This window comes from Ochotona princeps, chromosome 6, assembly GCF_030435755.1.
Source record: "Ochotona princeps isolate mOchPri1 chromosome 6, mOchPri1.hap1, whole genome shotgun sequence".
Lineage (NCBI taxonomy): Eukaryota > Metazoa > Chordata > Mammalia > Lagomorpha > Ochotonidae > Ochotona > Ochotona princeps.
Genome location: NC_080837.1, coordinates 49316486 through 49338179, shown reverse-complemented (window position 1 = coordinate 49338179; position 21694 = coordinate 49316486). Strand labels below are relative to the sequence as shown.

The 21694-nt window shown below is 37.4% G+C and overlaps 1 long non-coding RNA gene across 1 annotated transcript in view; it reads left to right on the top strand.

The window, feature by feature from the left end:
- The first annotated feature begins 1025 nt into the window (after window positions 1-1025).
- LOC131480464 (uncharacterized) overlaps window positions 1026-21694 on the top strand; it is a 242000-nt gene continuing 221331 nt past the window's right edge. Inside the window, exons 1-2 of the long non-coding RNA XR_009245548.1 lie at window positions 1026-1162; window positions 5649-5794. This is a non-coding gene — a long non-coding RNA (uncharacterized LOC131480464). The remainder of the gene's footprint in view (window positions 1163-5648; window positions 5795-21694) is intronic.

The following is a 21694-nucleotide window of genomic DNA, read 5'->3' as shown; positions in this document are numbered from 1 at the left end:
CAGTCTTCCTTTCTCATGTTTCTTGCATTTTTGCATTTATTTTGGGGAATTTGTGAAAACCCTTGCTGGTTTTCTCCCTGAAAGCTTACATCTTTGAATTATGCCTCCGTGATTTAATGGAATACGCTTCAGTGGGTATGCAGAGGCATGTGCTGGGTGGAGCCAGGGATCTCTGTTCAGTGCTCAAAGCTGGAATGAGAGCCCACCTTTAATTGTTGCCCATGTAGCAAATCCTCTCTGTCAGCAGGTGGCAGAGTATGTGAGCATGGCAACTGATAAAATCAACAGCCTCACCTCATACCTGTCATGGAGGTCGGTGCCTGGGGTTATTCCACAACAGTTCCACCCCACCAACATAGGTGCATAAACATGGGATCTGTGTGGTCCTTACTGTGAGCCTGGAACCCACTGCAATGACCTTCTACAATGACCCAGCCCAGGTATTTGGAAACTGGCCTTCGAAGCCAGATGCAGTGATTGCCTGGTGGCCCAGTTCCACCCTGCTGTACAGTCACAGAATTTCCATGGAATACAAGCTCCCACAGTCACAGGAAGCTAGGGATCCACTTTCAGCCCTGCAAGCCTGCCCCACTGACACGCAGAGAAGAGGTGTAGTCAGAGTCAGCTGCCTGTCAGTGCAGTGCCTTGGCAGCTTGAGCTCAGGGACTTGTGATAAAGTTGGGGAAGAAGGGCACCTTAACATCTGAAGTTGGTGCCCAGTCCCCTATCAACTCTCCAGGGCAGTTCATAGTCAGCGCAGACCATGGGTTTATCCGTCTGATAAAATCTCCTGGTCATGTGTGCATGAGCCACTGCAGCCTCTATTTACATTAAGATGGCTATCAGGGGATAGTCACTGAGCACCACTGTGGGGAGATGGGGAGAAAAAGATGTACTCTGCCTTCACGGGGACCCCCATCCCCCCCTAGCGCATCTAGCTAACTCAGTGATCTGCAAGGTTCCCTCTCAGGCAATAGTGACATGGATTGCTGCAGTCTCCTCTCAGTTCAGTCTAGGGAGACGGTGTCTCCTCCAGCCCTGGTTATGGGAGTCACCAGTGTCTTGTCCTCTTGCACCTGCAAGTGTACACTGTCCATGCTGCTCCATGATATAACTCTTCTTTCTTTAGAATTTGCACTGAAAACTCTCCAACTCTTTCCTGGTAATGCTTTTCCTCCACTTTTCTTCTTTTATTGTTTCATAGTAAAATCTGCCTGTCTTTTCCCTATGGAAGGATTTTGGATTTCCCCAAAATAACTATTTAAAAAGTATTTAATATAACTTACAGAGAATGCTATTGACATATATGTTCTTCATATCAATTTGTCATTTGATTCATAAATATGTGTTTATGCTCTACAAAATATTTTGAGGAAGCAGACTATAATCTGAATTAAACTGATTTATATAATTATTTTTCCTGAAGATAAGGTCTGTCAAACAACTTGGGCAGTTGCTTTATGAGCTGAAGATTGACCTAAAACCCATACAAATCTTGGACAGATATACATAAAATTATGTCATTATTTTATATTTATTATTTTATGTTTCTAGAAAATAAAGAAAACATAGGATAAAGAAAATTTTCAGCATTTATTAAATTAAATGGTACATAAAAATAATGCAACAAATAATATATATACTCTGTATAACCCCCCAAAATGAGAATCAATGTTTAGTTTTGTGTGTGTATATGTATTTATATATTTATATTTATATTTATATCTTTATCCTATTTTGACTATGTGAACAGTTTTATACACACATAAAATAGTGAAATAATGTCATCACTACATAATTACAGTATCTCTGAAATGGAGAAAAAAATCAAGAAATTTGTTCTGAATGCCACAATGGAATAGACTGCCATGGTACAGTGCAAACTAATCAGAGCATATCCAATGCTGTGAGATTACTGCTATAAATACACACACCACACCGACTCAGATTGGACGGCCTTCTTTCAGCATGACAGAGTGTGCTGAACTTGACTTCTTGTATCCCCCTTAATGTCATCACCTTTTAGCAGGTCAGGACCTTTTTATACTTCAGAATGTCTAAGAAAGTAAGCACTATTTTCTGCTCTGTCCTTCAAAGAACATGTTCCTTTATTTATTTATTTATTTATTTATTTATGTTTTACTATTTTCACTAATACATTTTCTGTTACCTTAAAAAAATGTAGAATGGAGTTTTAACCAAAAAAGGTCAATAACATTTTGATCTAGAGAAAAACTCATTTTTCTTACTAGACAACAGGCTTGCCAAAAGTTAAGGTCAAGGTCCACTTCATCATCAAATGTGTGTGTGTGTGTGTGTGTGTGTGTAAAAGATTCAAAATACTTTGCATTGGTTGCCAGCTATTGAGAAACAAAATATTTCACACACAATTCCACGTTCTTAGCATCTCAAGTGGAAGATCTGAAAATCTAAAGTGCCCACAAGCTCCTGCCTCTTCCTAGCCTCTCAGATGAGACCTGAGGCCGGCCAGTCTAGTCATGCATCCATCTTCCACTTCGCTAGCTTCTATTCCCTGTGAGCATTTGTGTTTGCATCCATTTTTGAGACCCAAGTAAACTGCTTTTCTCTGTTTTACAGCCAGCAGTTCTTGAAGCATTCAATTAAAATAAATTACCAGGCTAGCAGCAGTGCGCTTTTGAGAAATGAAAAGAAATTTTTAATATTGTTTTCATGGTTAATATGTAATTACTGCATAAATTATTACCATGCTTGCAGCTTCTTTAAGACCTTGTTTGGGAAAGAACTTAGAAAGTCATTCCTGTTTCCAAACAAATTGTGGAACTGTTTCCTCCTAACATATTGGGCAGAATGAGAAAAGAAATGCCAAATGCAAGTGAAAATAGAGGTGTAAACAGTAGCGGGGAGCAAAAGTAAACAAGGCTTCCCACAAAGGCCAGGGACCTTACATGATCCCCACGAGGAAGAGCTCAACTTCTCCTGCAGTCCTCCAAAAGCTCTAGCATTCATTTTGCCTTATGAATTCAAAAAAAAATATTTAAAAACAAGTGTGAAAGGCTTTGTTCCTTTCCACGAGCACCTTGAAATAATTTGCTCAGAGTATGTGGCCTAGCAGAGAGCAGTAAGCCTGTAAGACATAAACCAAAATCCAAATGTGCCTTTGAACACAATATCATTCTAAGGAACTTTAGTCATGAATGCTTCTGTTATAGAATGTACCTTTCTCATTGAAGGGAAATTCTAAATCCTTAGAAAATCTTGGAGGGGTATCGAATTGAAAGACCCGGAGTGCTCCTCAGAAGCTTTCAACATTTACCCCTTCCAGAATCTTGAGGTGAAATCAGGTTTACTTGTTGAAGAGACAAATATCACTGAAACTGAACAAGGCGAGTGCAATGAAAGGCAAGAAGGCAATGGAACACTGTTGCATTTCAGGCTCACTAACTTTCACTCTTAAAATTCCCAAGTATGCGAAGCTGTGGACAAAGCCATATATAATTGAATGAGATTGGCCCTGAAGGGCACCCAAGAAAAGCCTAGGCAGTTGATAAGCATACCAGTTGGATGATCACACTCATCTTTGGCATCATAAACAAATTGCTTTGCTAGTCGCATTCTTTTCTCACTTAACTTCTAGGCTTCCTAAAGCTCTTCATTAAATCCATCTAACGATAAGTAAAAGCTGTTGTGTGAACTGAAACTTGAAAAAGCATGGAAAACGGAATAAAAAAAAAATAGATGTAATCCATGGCAGAGACAAAAGAACTAGCTTGAAACTATCAGAATAACTTCCATTTGGCTATAACTTCCTTCCAGCGGTCTGTTTACAGTCATCCCACGCTGTTTTCAAAGTTATCTTTCATTCAGGAAGGTTGATAATGACAGACCAGTCTTGCTGTTAGGAAAGCTGCTGAAAGATAATAGCCAATTCAGTCAACTCCTTTTTACTCTCATCTAATAAAAACACTCTCACATTGTTGACCAGATAATGTTATGATATTGAAAGAAAATACTGAATTTCTAAATATTTGTGCAGAAAGTTGTATATATTTTTATAAACACTAGTATTATTCATAGAGAGAGGTGAAAAATCAGATAAGTGTCAGAAGACTGAAAATGGGCATAAAATCAACTTTTCTAAAACAAAAATATGGAAATTTGGGCACATATATTTAATATTGAGTAGCAAATAGCATTGGAAAGACTGTATGATGGTTATTAGTAATATAAATGTAACAGTAATCTCAAAGCTGTTCATTGAAGTTATAGCAACTTTGGTTTCTCTTCAAAAGGTAATTAGTAGGTTGAGATTTCAAGGAAATGTTGTAGAACAATTGATTTCTTTCTACATTTGAAAATCTCCAGTGAATTTCTGAAAGATGCTGCAATCTAATACTGTCATAGAATACGTGTACAATGATAACAGAAATGCCCACAGAGAAAATAATTGGCATGAGGACTGAAAACAATATTTAGTGACTCACGTCTATTAACTACCACACAAAGTAGATAATATAAAATGTGAGCTTGAGATTGCTACATAATAAAACAACTATGGCAACATAGGTATCATGGAGACTTAGCACCACTCTCTAAACAACTCAAACACAAAAGGCATTCAATTCTGAAGATTCAAGGTACGTTAGGAAGGGAACCAGAGAAAGAATTTGTATTCAAGAGATTTCCTTGAGAAAAGGAAATCATATATATATATGAAGCTAAACCATATTGCTGCTGAACAACACCCCACGCTGGTTGGAGGAACTGTTGTAGATAGAACCTTCACATTGGGTCAGTTCACTTGACACTGAAAAAGCCAATCACTGGCATCAGGGTGGTGGGCGAAAGTGTTTATGGCAAAGGACAGAGCAAGGAGTCATCAGTTGTTTCATTCCCTTGCACTCCGGGGAGTTAGGGGTGAAGGTTCTTGAAGACTGAAATGGGGGCTGAGAGGTACATAAACAGCCTAGGTTCAAGTTCCTGGGTGGTTAGTGCAGTTCATGATCTTCCTTTAGTTGTCAGTGATATGCTGTTTCAGGAATTTCTGATGGCCATGTGATCTGAGAGTTACATGAAAGTGTATTCTGTCAAGACATGGTATTTCCCTGTACAAATCATTCCAGGACACTAGCTACCAAGGCGATGATTCCTTGAGTCCAGTGATTAGAAACTTGTAGTACCAGCTGGATCATTTCTTAGGCTACTGAATTTCTTTTTCAAGAGGATAGGCAAGGACATCCAAGGCTGAATGAGAGAGGTAAGAGGCTGGGTCCTGCTTTTAAGATATAGGGAGCCATTTTCAATATCTGGGAAACAAACTTCTTAATAGGACTGCAAATAGCTGCTAATGATTGCCTGATCTTTAACAGGAAAGATATGATGGGGCTGGTGATGTCCTCAGAGGTGAGCGAGGGTCTCATCTCTGCACAGGCTTGATAACTCTTGTTTAGTTAAAATTGTTCATTCAAATGGCTATTTTTCACATTTCATAAACAAATGAATGACAAGAGGAATTTTTACTCTAGTTTTAATTTTAATAACATGGGAAAATTTTTGGCATGACTGAAGGATCCTAGATGAATCTATAGTCACTTTGAAATGCATAAGACAGGGTCAGCATCGGGGCATAAAGAGTCAAGCATGGTGTACTATACCAACATCCCTTACAGGTGCTAGTTCAACTCCTGGCTGCTTAGCTTCTGATCTGGCTCCCTGTTTACACATCTTAGGAAAGCATCAGGAGATGGCCCAGTTTGCTGCATGGGAGATGGAACTCCTGGTTCCTGCCATCAGCCTGGAACATGTGTGTGTGTGTGTGTGTGTGTGTGTGTGTGTGTATACACTAACAAAATTATATATATATATATATGTTAGTGTATATATATAAGTGTATATATATATATACACTAATAAAAATTTTAAATATGACTATGCCTTTGTTTTTGCCACTATTACAACCTCAATGTTTGTCAGTATAAAATTCTTCCCAGGCAGTTAAAATATGTATTCAACACTTACAGGAAACAATATTTAAGGTTTTTTTTTAAACCAATGCACATCCTTTAGATTTTCACATATGTGCGTTTATGTCAATATTCAGGAAAGAAGGAAAATGGTCTTTAAAATTTTTAAGAAAATAACATTGGGTTCTCATTCCTTTATAAAGAAATAGCATAAGCTCACTTGTACTGATTTTACTAGTAGTAACTGCAATATGACTCACAAACTCTAAAATGTCAGAGGCTTATACAACACACATGTAATTCATGTTCATATACGGTTCAATTATTTGTAGTGGAGGGTGGGGACAGGTCGCTGATAAGTTGGGGAGTGTTAGTTTTAGAGAGGTCTTAAGTGTCAAGACATGGCATGCAGGATTATACAGGATTTTTATATGGGCTAACCTCAAAAGTGGCCCATATGTTCTGTGCCTAAATTTCATTGATACACAGAAATGCCAAGGGAACCTGGACTTCGAAACACTGTCTGAAAGATCAGTTTCCAGAAATAGCTTTAAAGCCATACACTACAGCATGGATTTCTTGGTAGAAAGCCAGTTAACAGTGCTATAGTTACATAAAGTGATTTTAATGTAGACTTTTTAAAATCCATTATTATAAAGCTAATGGTTTCTTTGCTGTCACTTATCACCACTCAGTCTCTGAACAGTGAAGATTTACATTTGGAAGAAGAAACGAGAAATATTAGGTATTATTTTTTATAAGACAGTTTGTTCTTTAGTACTGTCATTAAAATATTAACATCAACAAGGCCATTGTTATCAAGTGATGTCAAACATTTAAAATACTATCTCTCAAAAAATATATTGTTCAACACGGTGACTGGAGTTCACAAACAATGTGCTGCATTCCTGAAAAATACAAGCGAATGGATATATTCTCAAGACAAAAATGATAAATAGCAGAGGCAATTCAGGTATGAGTTAACTAGATTTAATCATCCTTCAATATCCACATACTGCAAGATATCATGTTATCAATATATAAATATGGGCAATTTATTTGTAAGTTTAAAACTAAATAAAATGTTATTACATAGAATTACAGAATTTAGAACGTTAAACTTTGGAAAATGCTAAAGCAACAGCATTTTCTAAAAAATAGTCACATACTTAAATTATGGAGTTATTATAAATTTATCTCAGAATGCAAAAAACACTAAACCAGTCTTTTTCCTTGCACTTATATGGAACAGACATATTAAGCTAGACTTTTAGTGGTGTTACCTGTTTCAAGCTTCTTAACAATTAGACACATCCTCAATCTGACATTGTGAAATGTGCAAAGGGACAGTGATCATTTTGCAGCTCGTCGTGTGGGCCTGTTATTTGATTTATGTGCTGTACCTGACTCCTGTGATGCTGCCTGAATTCATAAATCTGAATAAGAGAACAGGGATCCATCGCTCAAAGAGGATGCAATGGGTAAGCCCTCAGGCTGAGAATGTACTGTGGAGTCGGAGCTCTGTTCCTTGTGAACACCCAGGGGTATCAAAGTTGCTGAAGTTCAGACATTCATCAAAAAGGGTCCTGGTCAGAATATAGGTCAGAGATCCAGAAAGATAGATAGATAGATAGATAGATAGATAGATAGATAGATAGATAGATAGATAGAAAGACAGACACAGACACTGTTAAACTTTGTACAATCCACAAAATTTTTTGATTCAATTTTTTCAAAGAAAATAAACTTGATGGAATTTACTGTTTACTAATGTCTCTCCACATTATGTATGCCAATTAGTACCTCATATGTGCAAGATGCTGTCTCTGATAGCTTTTATGCAAAGAGTTACAAGCCATGAAGAATAATTTTTAATTTTATTGTTTAGACAGGTATGAACAAGCTCATATAACAAAAGGATGGTATGTGGTCTGTGTATGGAATGGACCCTAGGATATAAAACCCTCAGCAGTCCAGAAATTCAGAAGTGAAAATGATCACTGAGGACATGAGATCATAGAAGACAAGTAATGTATAATTATTATCAGTCAAGCTGCTTTACATTCAAAGGATCCTTCTGGAAATCTGGAAATCCTACCACTTTTCCAGTATTTGGGCTACCTATACTTTGCACTTATTATAATCATAGGTATTTCTTAGTGTTATATGTAATTTAGGCTAAAATTCTGAGATTTATATCAGACATATAGTTTTACTTTCTTGGACAGTAGTAACCTTACGTATGACCAGCCACAAAAGGATGCTTGAAGTACAGAAAGGTCAGGCAACGTTCTATTTGGTTTGTCAACAAGTAGTTTGAATATCAGATATTTATTAAGCTTATATTCTATGTCAGACTCTCTCACATGGTTAGAACACAAAATTGGAGACAGACATCTTCCCCATCTTGGACATAATACAGTCTATGAAATAGGCACATATTTCTATCAGCATTAACATCAAATTATATAGAGAACAATGATGAATAAAGCAGAGTTCTTTCAACAAATAGTGAAAGGATTTGTCTAGATTCCCGAGTGTCAGGGAAGACAACAGGAAACCACATTCAAGTTAAAACATGAAAGACACAAGTGAAATGTTCAGCTGAAGATGAGGAAGAAGCATGTTCAAACCAGAGAAAATAAGACAGGGCATTTTTAATGAAGATTTAATGATTTATTTGAAAAACACAGAGAGAGAGAAAGAGACAAAACTTCCCTCCATCGATTCATTTTGCAAGTGTCTGCAACAACCATAACTGGGCCAGAATGAAGCCAGGAGCAAACATCTTCCAACAGATGGCAGGAAACAAGTACTCGGGCCAGCATTTTCTGCCTCCCCAGTTGTGTTAGCAAGAAGCTGCATTGCCAATTGCGGCATGCACTTGCACTCTCATTGGGATGCATGTCTCACACATAGTGACTTACAAGCCACTGTGTCATGATGTGCACCCAAGGTACATGTCCCCACCCCCTCCCCCCCCCACACACTAACAATTTTTGGAAACTCTACGAAGAGGTAGTCTCTTATCTCTATGAGGAGAGAAGCTGTAACCCAGTGGTTCTTGAAGTGCAGTCAGGCCATCTTCAAAGTCAAAGCTATTTTTGTAATGAGACTGAGATGTTTATGTTTTCACTCTCACTGTTTTATGAGTATTTTCCAAAAGCTACATAACACGTGGTATCACAACAGATTGAATCTTGAAGTAAACACGAGAATGCAGCTGTCTTCTATTAGAACAGTCATTTAAGAGATGTGGAGAAACATAAAACACTGTCACAATTTTCTCTGATTGGTCTTGCAAAATGAAGTTTGCAAACATATAGTGCAGTTTTATTTCTAAGTGAATTAATGAATATGTATTTCTAAAAATGTCTCCATTTCAGTTTATAGCATGTGAATATGAAGAAATAAAACCAGAGTAAACAAAAGCTATTTGGGATCCCAATTAATTTTTAATAGGGCAAAGCAGTTTTGAGACCAAAGAGTTTGAGAATCACTAAGGTAATCTATTTTCCCAAATTGGGACACTTTGAGAGTTAATTATGCTGGATGACAAAGTGACAATGCATCACAGCTTACCTAGGTATTTGTCCCAGTTCATTACTTGTCTTATCCATTTATATTGGTTTTCCTAGCCACTTTCTATACCTTTCAGAGCCACATTCAAAATGTCCTGTTGTAGGGGATCAGTTTTGTGGTCATTATACTTAGAGGACTAATTCACGGTGGCCTTGTGCTGTGCCTTCTAGATTTGTTACTACACAGGATTAGTAATGAGGATCTTGTGGGAACAAATATGCTAACCATGACATACAGACCTGCTGAAAGATGCAAAGAATGGAATTTCAATTTTTTAAGTTCTCTTGATTTGTTTTGTCTCTGAGTATGCCGTTTGGGGTTGAGGACAGCATGATTAATATGCATTTTAGAAACAAATTTTACATTTCCCACATCAACTCTAGTAGTCACCATGACATCTGAAGAATAAAAACTTTGCTTTTAAGTAACTTCAGTCTTTGAGAAAATGTAGAGAGGAATGAATAATACCTATGCTCCAGTGTGGAGAAGGTCACCCCTTAGAATGTGTGCTTGTTATGAAATATGGAGGAATTTGTATACTCAAAATAAGGTCATCCTCCAAACACAATTCTTTAAGAATTTAATAGAACACATAAGGTCACTTAAAGCAATAGGAAGAGGAAAATATTGTGTTTATATTCTCCCCTTACTTCCAATAATTGAGGTCCCTAACATTTATAGAACAAGGATGCACATTTTGGTAATGAAATACAGACTCAATTATAAATGAAGATTTTGAGATCAAATAGATTCTTTTAGAATACTGGCCCAAAAAATACTATATGGATATGTTACTGATTCTCCTGGAGTATGTTTTAGACGGGCTGGACCAGGCCAAGCCGAGAGCTGGAAGTTCAGTCTGGTTGTTTCATGTGACTAGCCAGAATCTCAGTGCTTGAATAGTTGCCGCAGGTGTACATTTCCAAAAGCAGGACCTGGAAACAAAGTGAGGACTGGAACCCAGGTACTCTGTTAAGTGATAAAAGCTTCTCAAATGAGGCCCTAACTGCTGCACCCGACATAGGCTTCTAACAAACAAGTGTTGGTAGTCATGCAGAAATGCTTTCCTATTCCTGGTAATGTACACATAGTAATGTAAATATCATATAAATGTAGTGTGAATGTCAACCCTAAAAAAAAAAAAAGAAATGATAGAACTAGTATAAGCAGAAATGGAAGAAAGACAAAGAAAATGTTTTTAAAAATTAGCCAGTGAGAAAATTGCAGAGTGAAAGAAGGAAAAAGAAAGCAATATCTCTATGCGAGCATGACCCTTTGTTTCTTTGGCACTTCAAGCACCTCTAGCCAAGGCTGTGATGTTATTCTAGATCATTTTACTGACACAAAATGAAGAATCTCAATTACGATGAAATCAGAAGTCACCCACAAGGGAAGCCATTAACAATTTAACATGAGGGAGTGTGAATTCTACTTGTCAAAGAGAATATTAGAGGACTATTTGATATAAAATGCAACTATCACAGCAGCGAAGGTTGGGTCCCACAGCTGGGTTTTGCTTGAACTCATTGCTTTACAAAGTTAAACACAGAACTAGGTGTTTCACAAGGACAGCATATCTTATGCTAAGGCAAATCAACTGAACAGAAGGAAGATTTGATTGGATATCTATGTGTCAAATGGTTGTGCAGCCAAAGAGGAATCTGTAGAGAACACGAAAAGATGGAAGAGGTGCAGAGAAGAACATCAGAGAATTTGAAATCCAGGCACATGGAACCAAATCCTAGCAGGCTGCTTCTGATCTGAATGATACATTTTTTGTCCTCCAGAATACTAATGTGCTTCAATGTAACACGAGAATAATATCTACCTCATAGAGACGATGTCACAATCAGTGAACAAACACAGGTAAGGCACCTAGCAAGTGCCTTGCTGGAGGAATCTCATTAAGTGTTATCCATCCTCCCTCTCTCTTCACTCCTAATGATGTGGTCAGACTTCCCTTCTCTTACTTCTTATTCTTCATGCTCTTTTTTTTGTATTTTGAGGAATTTTTTAATTTTGGTATAATTTCTGGCTTACGAGAAGGCTTCCAACATAGTACAGGAATGGTCACAAGCACCTTATTCAGTTTTCCACCTTTCCTTTTTAAACATATTTTCTCTGGTTGTTTTATTTTTATTAGAATGAAGGCAATAATACACATAGTATTTATGTATATATGTATATATACTATATTCACATACACTATATATATACTATATATATATACATATATATATATATATATATATATATATATATATATATATATATATATACTGGGAAGCAATGGATGAATATAGTATGTGTGTCTAATCTCAATGAAAGGGTAAGTTCTATTGATACTTACAAATATATCTTTAATCTAGGATACTACTTCTAATTTTTCCTGTATTTACCATGTCATAAGACATTTATAGATCAGAAAGCTAAGCTTGTAATAGAGCACTGAATAACTGTGCTTTTTTGATAACTTAGCAATAAATAGAGGGAGGTGATCATGAGGAGCAAGGAAGGAAAGAGGGGAGGGAAAAACATTAAAACTGTATTATGGAAAACAATAAACATTAATGAAAAATTCATGTCCTAAACTGCCTTTTCAAAATGTGTACTCATTTCTATTTATTTGAAAGATGTAGACAGAAAGAGATATTCCATCCGCTGGTTCATTCCCCAAACACTGCAATAACTTAGAGATAGACCAAGCTGAGGCCAGGAGTTTGGGATTCAACCCGATCACCCTTATGGATGGCAGGAACTCAAGTACTTAAACCATCACCTGCTCTCCACAGATAGTACATTAACAGAGCCAGGACCAAACATGGGCACTCCAATATAGGTTGTCCTAACAACTGGGCTAAGCCTCTGAATTTTTAAAAGATTTATTTATGTATATTTGCTAAAGTTACACATTTACTTGAAAGTCAGAGTTACATAGAAAAAACTAGAGAAAGAGAAAAAGTGATCTTCACCCACTGGTTTATTTCTTAGATGGTTGCAGCAGTCATGGTGAAACCAGGCTGAGGTTAGAAGACAAAGGGTTTCACAGGATAGCCAGGACTCAAATACTTGGGCCATTTTATGGTACTTTTCTCAGGCCATTAGCAGGGCATTGGAACAGAGGTAGAACAGCCAGAACACAAATAAGCTTTCATATGTGATACTAACATTGTTAGTGGCAGCTTTATTTGCTATGCCATGACAATGGCCACAACTCTGGAGCTTCTTCCCAACCATCTTAAAAATACATTGTAAACTGCTATGATGCTGTATCACTCACTTCAAGAGTACCTTCATATTTCCTTCAATATCCAACTGACAAAAGTTGTAAGATAATTCTAGAACAGAAAATTATAAAATGATCTGAACATGAGTATGATTATTTACTATCTTTCTGACTCCAGAAAATTTTGATATGCTGGCATAGTCTCTACTCTCTTTAGGAAGGTTAATTTATTAGAAGCAATAGAGAAAAATGTTGATAAAACCCCAATTCCAGTATAAGGTACTATTATCACACATGCAATATTTTTTACAAGCCCAAAAAATAACAACAGATACGGTTCTAATAATTTGGAAATAAGGCCACAAGTTACAATTTGGTTAAAAAATTTAATACATGCTGAGTTGAATTTAAATTTCTGTTTCTAGGACTCTCAGGAATGAGCTGACATACCCATGGTGCTATGTACTAGAAAATACACTTGGTTCCAGGTAATAGAATAAGGCAGTATGATTCCTCCATTCTGTATCCCATTACCTTTCTGGGCATCTTTTCTTTATGCTTTCAAACTTTGTCTTTATAGTTTCTCTGTAGTTTTCATGGAGGTTTTTCATCTAATTATGTATGCCATTGAGAATGTCCAAAGCTGTAAAATAATCACAATAGCCTTCCTAGTTCTTTTCCTACCATAAAATAGCATTCCCTTGATGCTCTATTTAAGTTTCATGGAAAGGTTAGAAAATAAGTGTAGGCGCCACAATTCATATGGATTCTTCAAGATAACTAGCTTAAAGCTTTTTTCTTCTCTGGGGCATTTACGTTTTAAGAGAGTAAACCTTGCAATAGAAAATGCCTTCTTGCTCAGAAAAGGAATTCTAACATTGGAAGTTTTGAGAAGATGGCAGGGAAAAGAAATGATGTGAAACCGCAGCGGTTTCCTCACACTTTTCAGGTGAGATCCAAAGACAAGCTGTCCAAACTCTGCTGACTCTACAAAATCTCTTTGGCTCGCTAAGTTTAGGAGGCTTGACATGACAATATTTGTGAATAAAGTAAAACAAGGCATGGAAGAGGTGAGGACATATTGGATGTCAGCCTAAGGCCGTTTGAGGTCACTTGGGGAAGGTTCTGTTTCCGGACCATCTTCAGCTCACAAGAAGATGGAAACAAAACCCTATGGGCTGTTAATCTGTTGGCAACGCCCACGTCGCCACATACCCCGAGCCGAGCGGAGGGACTAGGGTTACAACACAGACAACGCGGAGAGAGAACACAAGGCAACACAACACGCAGTACACCGAATGCCGATCGATGATAGATTGATCTTTATTGCAACTCCAGGCTTTCTTTTATACTCTCCCTAGCTCCTCCCAGTGTTTATCCAGTCCTCAAGTGACCACCCTAAATCCTCTAGTTCCTCCCAGTAGTGGCCACCCTAAATCCCTTGAGTTCCTCCCAGTGTTTATCCAATCCTCTAGTGGCCACCCTAAATCCCTTGAGTTTTATCCAATCCCTTGGCAGATAACTTGACAAATAGGAAGCAGGAACTTGCGGTTAAGCCAGTGGCTAGATGTATCAGGCCAAAATTACCAATCCTGTTATGCTCTGAGAAACAAGCTAAGCTGTGGAGTTAATCCTTGGGAGACCGGGGCCTGCATTAATCAGTTCCATTAAAAATTCTTATGTCTAGGTAAACACGCAGATACATATGTCCATCTAGAAGTACTGTGTAATGGACACTATCATGCCAGCAAGTGAAGATACATTGTTGTATGTATCTTTACTCTCAAATAAAAGGTGGGTTCCCAGTAAAACTGTTAAATATATCTTGACAATAGGATGCTGGACTTTTTACCATTGTCTATACTTATTTACAATGCCAGAATACACTTAAATTGTAGATTGATGGACTTGTGAGTGTTGCTGGAGGAATATACGATTGTAATAATATGGGGGAAACCAGTGGTATGGAAGGGAAGTGGGGAGGGTTGATGGGGAATTCCCTGAGCCAATGGAACTGTATCATGAAAATAAATATTAAAAACAGCTTCCTATGTTCAAACCAACAGAAATCAAAGCTCACCAAAGTCATTCTAAAAAAGAATCTTGTTTAGTCTATCATGTTTTTCTCTGGCTGTAGACCTTGGCACAGTATTTTTGAGGGTAAAAAAAAAAATGAAGTGTAATGCTAAAGGCTGGAAGAGTGTGAAAAGATTGAAAAAAAGATAAAAGTAGTGACAGAAGTTTATTTCATTCCCATCATGAGATCCAGCAATGGTTATATTGCTTATTGCCTTCAGCTGCGAGGCCACAAACCATTATTTTCAGAGGCTCATTGCCCTAGAAGAGCATCGAGTTTGATGGGAAGATAAAAGGAAATAGGGGGAAATTGCCAACTACTCTCCTTGATACATTTTCCCTTTTGCTTTGATCTGGAGAGAATAGCTAGAGGAAGGGAATGCTCCAACAATAATAAGAGTATTATTAATAATACAGCATTCATCATCATCATCAAATACTTATTAGGCTCCTGATCCAAATCAGATGCCCTCACAGTTTGTTTCCTTTTCTCCATCATCAGTGACATGAAGAGTATTGACGAAACAATTCCCTGAAAGAGCTGCTAGCTTGTCTAATGATGAAACTTTTTACTAAGATTTTTAATAGACACACACGAAAAAATAATCTTACTGATTGAACAAATCACCAGATGTGCTATGCAGTTCATGGACAATACAATTGAAATTATATAATGAGATAGCAAACAATGGAATAATATAAATGGAAGAACTGCATACACAAATATATATTCTGAGATATTAACCAAGGAAGCTCATGAATCAAGTTTACATTTAGTTGCTGGCAAGATGAATGCACTTGTACGTGGACAGTGTAATTTTCCATTTTTAAAATGCATTAACAGGATGCAATGTCTATTGGAGACAGATTCAGAATGATTTTTTTTCTACAACTGACTAATAAGCAGTACTAGCAAAAAAAAAATCCAGTGTTTGTTAAGCTTTTCACAAATCTGTTATAATATCTAATAGTTCATAATTGTAATCTGGTGGTGAAAACTCCCTTCAGGGCTTGCTCGTGTTGTGTTTTTCCAGGAGGTATGCATTTCCTCCCATTAATCTGCACACAGAGAAACCATTTCACTGTTTCATTTGGCTCTCAAATGTGGTACTGTTGGCAAAATGCCTTTATACATAGTAAGATAGGAAGAAAAGGTAGGCAGAAAAATCACAAAAGCTGGTCTAACCATGGACTTCTGCTGCAGAGATTTCAGGACTAGTCAAATGATGATGTCAAGTTTCCTCATGTCCTACGTGATTGATCTGAGCTTTACTCTACATGAGGGAAAAGGGAATCTTATGGCTCAGGGTGTCCTATTTCCCAAAGACCGCTGATGACAGGGCTGCTCCCTGCTCTTGCCCTTGTCTCTGAGAACTGAGACGTGCAAGACAAAATGCTGCCTGTGTCTGAGCCAAACACTATTTCAAATGCCACATTTGGCACATACTTCTTTAAATTAAATTAGATTATCATTAAATGCATCCTTTCTCATTGACTGCTTTTCATCTCTTCCAGGGTCTCCAGTGAAACAAATGTCTTACATATTAAAACAAAAACATTAAATCAAATCAGTGTAAATGGAGTCTGAAACTTGAAGGGTTAAACAAGCTTCAGAAATGCTGAGGGGTTTTTTTCTCCCTAGAAACTGCATGCCTGAATGGTTCCCAAGCTGTTAGGGTTACCATGGTAATTATTATTCTTAAATAGAGAGATTTATTTGTAAAGCAAAAATTCCAACAAATTCATTGCCTATGTTTCACAGTCAGAACTACCTGAAGCCATTTTTAAGAAGCCAACTTTTGAAAGAATTGAACGAGGCACATCAGTCTTTATCAGGGTGTAAAAGAGAATGGAAAAGCATGAATATTTTACGGATATTTACTGAAGCTGTATTTATTGAGCAAGCTTTGAAGGTTCTGCCTTTTGAAGGCAGACTGAGCTTATAAACAACCTCAATCAACTGGATGTTAGGAGAGTCAGTGTGCTAGAGCATAGGAAAGTGCATTGTTTTTTCCCACCTATGTCTACTTGAAGTCAGTTTGTTCTCTTGCAAAGCTGATCTCTAAAGTTAATAAATTAACTACTGCATTATTTTCATCATCATCATTATCATCGTTATGTAATCTCGTGGCTAAATGAAACCATATCTCCTTGCCTTAGGGGAAAGAGGTCTAACTTGACTGGCACCAGTGTTGCTTGTAGACTCCAGCACCACCTTTGCTAACTATGACAGGGGTGTTATGAGGGGATGAGGCTGAGCAGCCTTTTGTACACATATAAGGGCCCTGTTTGGAGGAATACAGTATCACGGAACTGATTTATACTAAAATCTGGAAAAAAGCAGCATAGTTCAAAAATAAGTTCCCTTTGTGGCGCTTATGGTAGAGCCTGTCATCAGAATCAGACATACAGATTTTTTAAAATTGATCATTTATTTTATTATTCCATGCTACAATTCCACAGGCTCCGGATTTTCTTCTCCCCTCCCCAAATCCCCACTCCACGATTTCCCTCATATCATTACAGTAGTACAGTCCTTCACAATCAGTCATATGTCCAACATTCTGATATTTAAGTGTATCCTGATATTGTAGGCATGGACAATGGTAGAGATTCCAGCATCCTATTGTCAAGATACATTCAACAGTTTCTTTGGGAGTCATCTTTGATTTGGAAGTAGAGATGCATACTGCATTGTATCTGTATGTGACAGTCTCTTCAACACAGTGACTATACATCCCCTTAAATGAAATGCCATAAAGCAAGATTACTAACAGAGAGAGAAAAATAAAAACTTACAACTACATGAAGTTAAATAGCATGCTACTAAATGACCAATGTGTCACTGAAGAAATCAAAATGAAAATCAAAGACCTTCCTGAAGCAAATGATGCTGTTGTGTGACTCATGAGTCAGTGAGGAAATTAACAAGAAAAAAATTAAAATTTTCTTTTTGAATGAATGAAAATAAAAAAAAAAAAATCAAAGCCCCCAAGATGTGGCAAAAACAGTATTGAAAGGGCTATTGATCTTGTGTTTTGCATGAAGGTGCCACATATCAGAGAGAACATCTGATATCTGTCATTTTGAGACTGACTTATTTCACTGAGCATAATGGTCTCTAGTTGGGACCATTTGAGTGCAAATGGTAGAATTTCATTCTTTTTAATGGCTAAATAGTATTCCATGGGGGTATAAAAGTGCCCTCCTCTGATGGGCATCTGGGTTGTTTCCATGTGTTTGCTATTGTCGACTGTACTGATGTAAATATAGGATGACTTTCTCATATGTAGATTTCATTTATTTTGGATATATTTCCAGGACTGGGATAGCTGAGTCACATGGCAGATCAATTTTCAGTTATCTTAGCACTTTCCATACTGACTTCCATAGTGGTTGTATTAGCTTAAACTCCCACCAACAGTGAAGGAGGGTACCCTTCTCCCCATATTCATGCCAGCAGATGTTGTTAGTAGAGTTCTGAATGTAAGTCAGTTTCACTAGAGTTAAGTGGAAACTCAATGTGCTTTGATTTATATTTCTCTGATTGCTAAGGAGCCTGAGCATTTTTCATGTCTATTAGCCATCTGAATTTGTTCTTTTGAAAAATACCTGATCATTCCCTTTGCCCATTTCTTCACAGGGTTGTTTGTTTTACTGTTGTTGAGTTTCTGAAGCTCTTTGTAAGTCCTGAATATTAGTCCCCTATCCATTGTGTGGCATGCAAAAATTTTCTCCCATTCCATTTGTTGCTTCTTTGTTGACTGTCTCCTTTGCCACACAGAAGCTTTTTAGTTTGATGTAGTCCTATTTGTTTATTTTGGTTTTGACTACCTATGCTTTTGGTGACTTTTCTAGGAAGTCTTTCACAATTCTTGTATCTTGGAGAATTGCTTCCTATATTTTCCTCTATTAGTTTGATGGTTTCTGGGTGAAGATTTAGGTTCTTGATCATTTAGAGCTGATTTTTGTATAAGATGGCTATATCCCTGTTCTTCCTTGTGTATCTTTAGTCCTGCCACTACAAAAATGTAATTGTGGCATTCTCATGAGTCATTTTGGGCCACAATGTCTGGGAAACAAGAGGCATACTTATGAAATAGGAGGCAGAGTAGAATTAAGAATATCAGGATAAACCTGATTTTATTCAAGCCTCATACCATTTGCTATAAATGTGAGTTGGGCAAGTGCCTTAATCTCTGTTTCTCATTTTTGCTACTTATGAAATCAATGTGATAATAAGCCTAAATAGGGTTGTTGTGGAAAGTAAATGAGTTAATGCTCAATAAAATCAGACGAGTATTTGGCATAGGGGAAATAGTATGGGAACATAGCAATTTCTCAAGGGTCATTGTCACTTTTTCTCAGTGATTATCTTAAATTAGTTGCTAACACAGGTTTGTTGTGAAGGAATAAGTGAATGAGTCTTTGATTCAATTAAGGAACCTCTTTATACTTTTGATGTTGATTAGTCATTTAGCTTCTAGGTAAAAACTCCCAGTGACCAGGACTCAGCATGGCAGCCCAACCTTTTACTGAAAAGCTTTGCTCAGGCTTTACATTATTTTCCTGGCAACTCTCTTCCATAGAAAATGGAGTTTTTTTAAAAAAAGATTTATTTTTACTGGAAAGTCAGATATACATAGATGAGGAAAGACAGAGAGGAACATCATCCATCTGATGATTCACTCTCCAATTGATCACAATGGCTGGAACTGAGCCGATCCGAAGCCAGGAGTGTTTTCTGGATCTCCCACACAGGTACAGGCTCCCAAGGCTTTGGGCCGTCCTCTACTGCTTTCCCAGGCCATAACCAAGGAGCTGGATGAAGCGCCAGGGCATGAACCTGTGCCCAACTAGGATCCGGTGCTAGCAAGGAGAGGACGTTAGGCTGCTAGGCTACCACACAGGGCCGAAAAGGAGCTTTGAGTAGTCAGCCTTCTGGGGAAAAGGTATCTTCTTTAAGCCCCACATGTTTTTATTATAAGAGTCTATGTTTTGGGGCTGGGGGTAGAAGAGTACTGCTTTCTCTTCTTTACCTACCAATGGGCAAGCTGCATATGCCTGTCTGAGTTCAACAATGAGAAATGCGTAACGGAATGTTTTTGAAGGAGGAGGTGCTTATTTCACATGGCATTTTGATCTCTAAACAAATCATCTTGCCTATTTTGTGTGGTTATTTTTTTCTTACTCTACCATTTTACAAGAGGTATTTGGTGAAAAGAAGCCTTACTTGACATTTCTAGACCACTGGGAGGCTTTTTAATTTGTTTCCAGAGTATTTAATCTATAAGATATACCAGGCTGAATAATTTATGTAACAAAACAATGACAACAAGGTCAAAGCAAAAGTATGACTTTACAGTAGGGAATATTCATGACATGATGCTATTTGAGATATGCTTCTTGAATATTAAAGAGTTTTTCATAATGTTATGTTCCAATTAAATAAGCAGAAAGGTAGAAGAAAGAAAATTGGATTTCTTTTGAATGGGATAAATTAAGGAAGTTCTAGGATAGCAATTATCATATTGTTAATTGAAAAATGTCAACCACTGTCTGGATGCGTAAAATCCAGAGATGATATCTGGTAATGTTTTCCCTTGTGACCTAGCTGCAGTATAAACCTCAGAGAACCACATATTCTGCACTAATAGATGAGATACTCATAATCTGATTTATTCAGTGATACACAGCCTCAATTATTTAAGATACATTTCATCTTAAAAGACAAGAGTCAAAGCAATAATCTGTTTCTGCTTTAAGATAGCTTCAGATCAAGTTTCTGACAAGATCTAAGTATGCTCTTGCTTTTCTAACACTGTAGGGATTATGATCTCACAGGGATAATGGCTTTTGATGTACAGTGGATAAAAATTACATCACCCAGTGCATAGTATGTAAGAGTATTAACTAGGAATGGCAATAGTAGATCTCCATTGTGAGTTAATGTGTGGTCTGGGTAACTACATTAATAGTAATAGCATTCACAAAGGGCTTACTGTATTTGCTGAGGGAATTACTTAAAAAATGCAACACTCTTAGTGAGTAAAGGTACCTAGAGTTAATTTTTGTCCACATCAATTCAGAAGGAGCCCACTGTCTCTCAACTGGTCACTATCATTTTCTCAAAATCTTTCAATGTATTCCCTGCTTTTGGGTTGAACAGTGATTAAAGCAGCATAAGACAGAGGTTAGGGCAGGCCAGACTCAGGACTGATGTCCATCTCTGCTCACAGGTGAACAGCACCGTCACATGGCGCTAGCTATCAGTAACTGTGGATGGAAAATACCATACAACACTGTGCTATGGAAGACAAACAACACTGGGCAACTGAAACTTGGTTTTTCCACCTTATAGTTAACTTTCTCAATATCTCCCCTAATACTCCAAATGACTTATTTTAATTATATCACAGAAAAAGAGAGAGAAAGAGAGCAAGCCCATTCTGATTCATTCTTCAAGTGCCTGTAATGCTTGGGGCTGACTTGGGTTCTGAGCCAGAGGCTAGAAAGACAAGCCACATCTCTCACGTGGTGGCTTCACTCCTGTTAAGGATCTGCATTGAAGGGACATGTAATCAGGAACCAGAGCCACCAGGAACAAACCCAGGCACTGATATAAGGTGTAGGTTTCTTAAGTACTCAACTGAATGCCCACTCTGCCAAATTACTTTTGATGATGAAGCTTCAGTTTAGAATGCAGAACTCATCCTTCTGACTTGATCTATATTATTATAAGTACTATGCTAATTACATTTGTAACTTTTGGAAATCATATTGTAAAAGTTTCTTGATCCTGATAACTAAAGTGACAGTATTTACAGTCCTGATGTATTTGAAGGGATACTGCAAAATTGTGGAATGT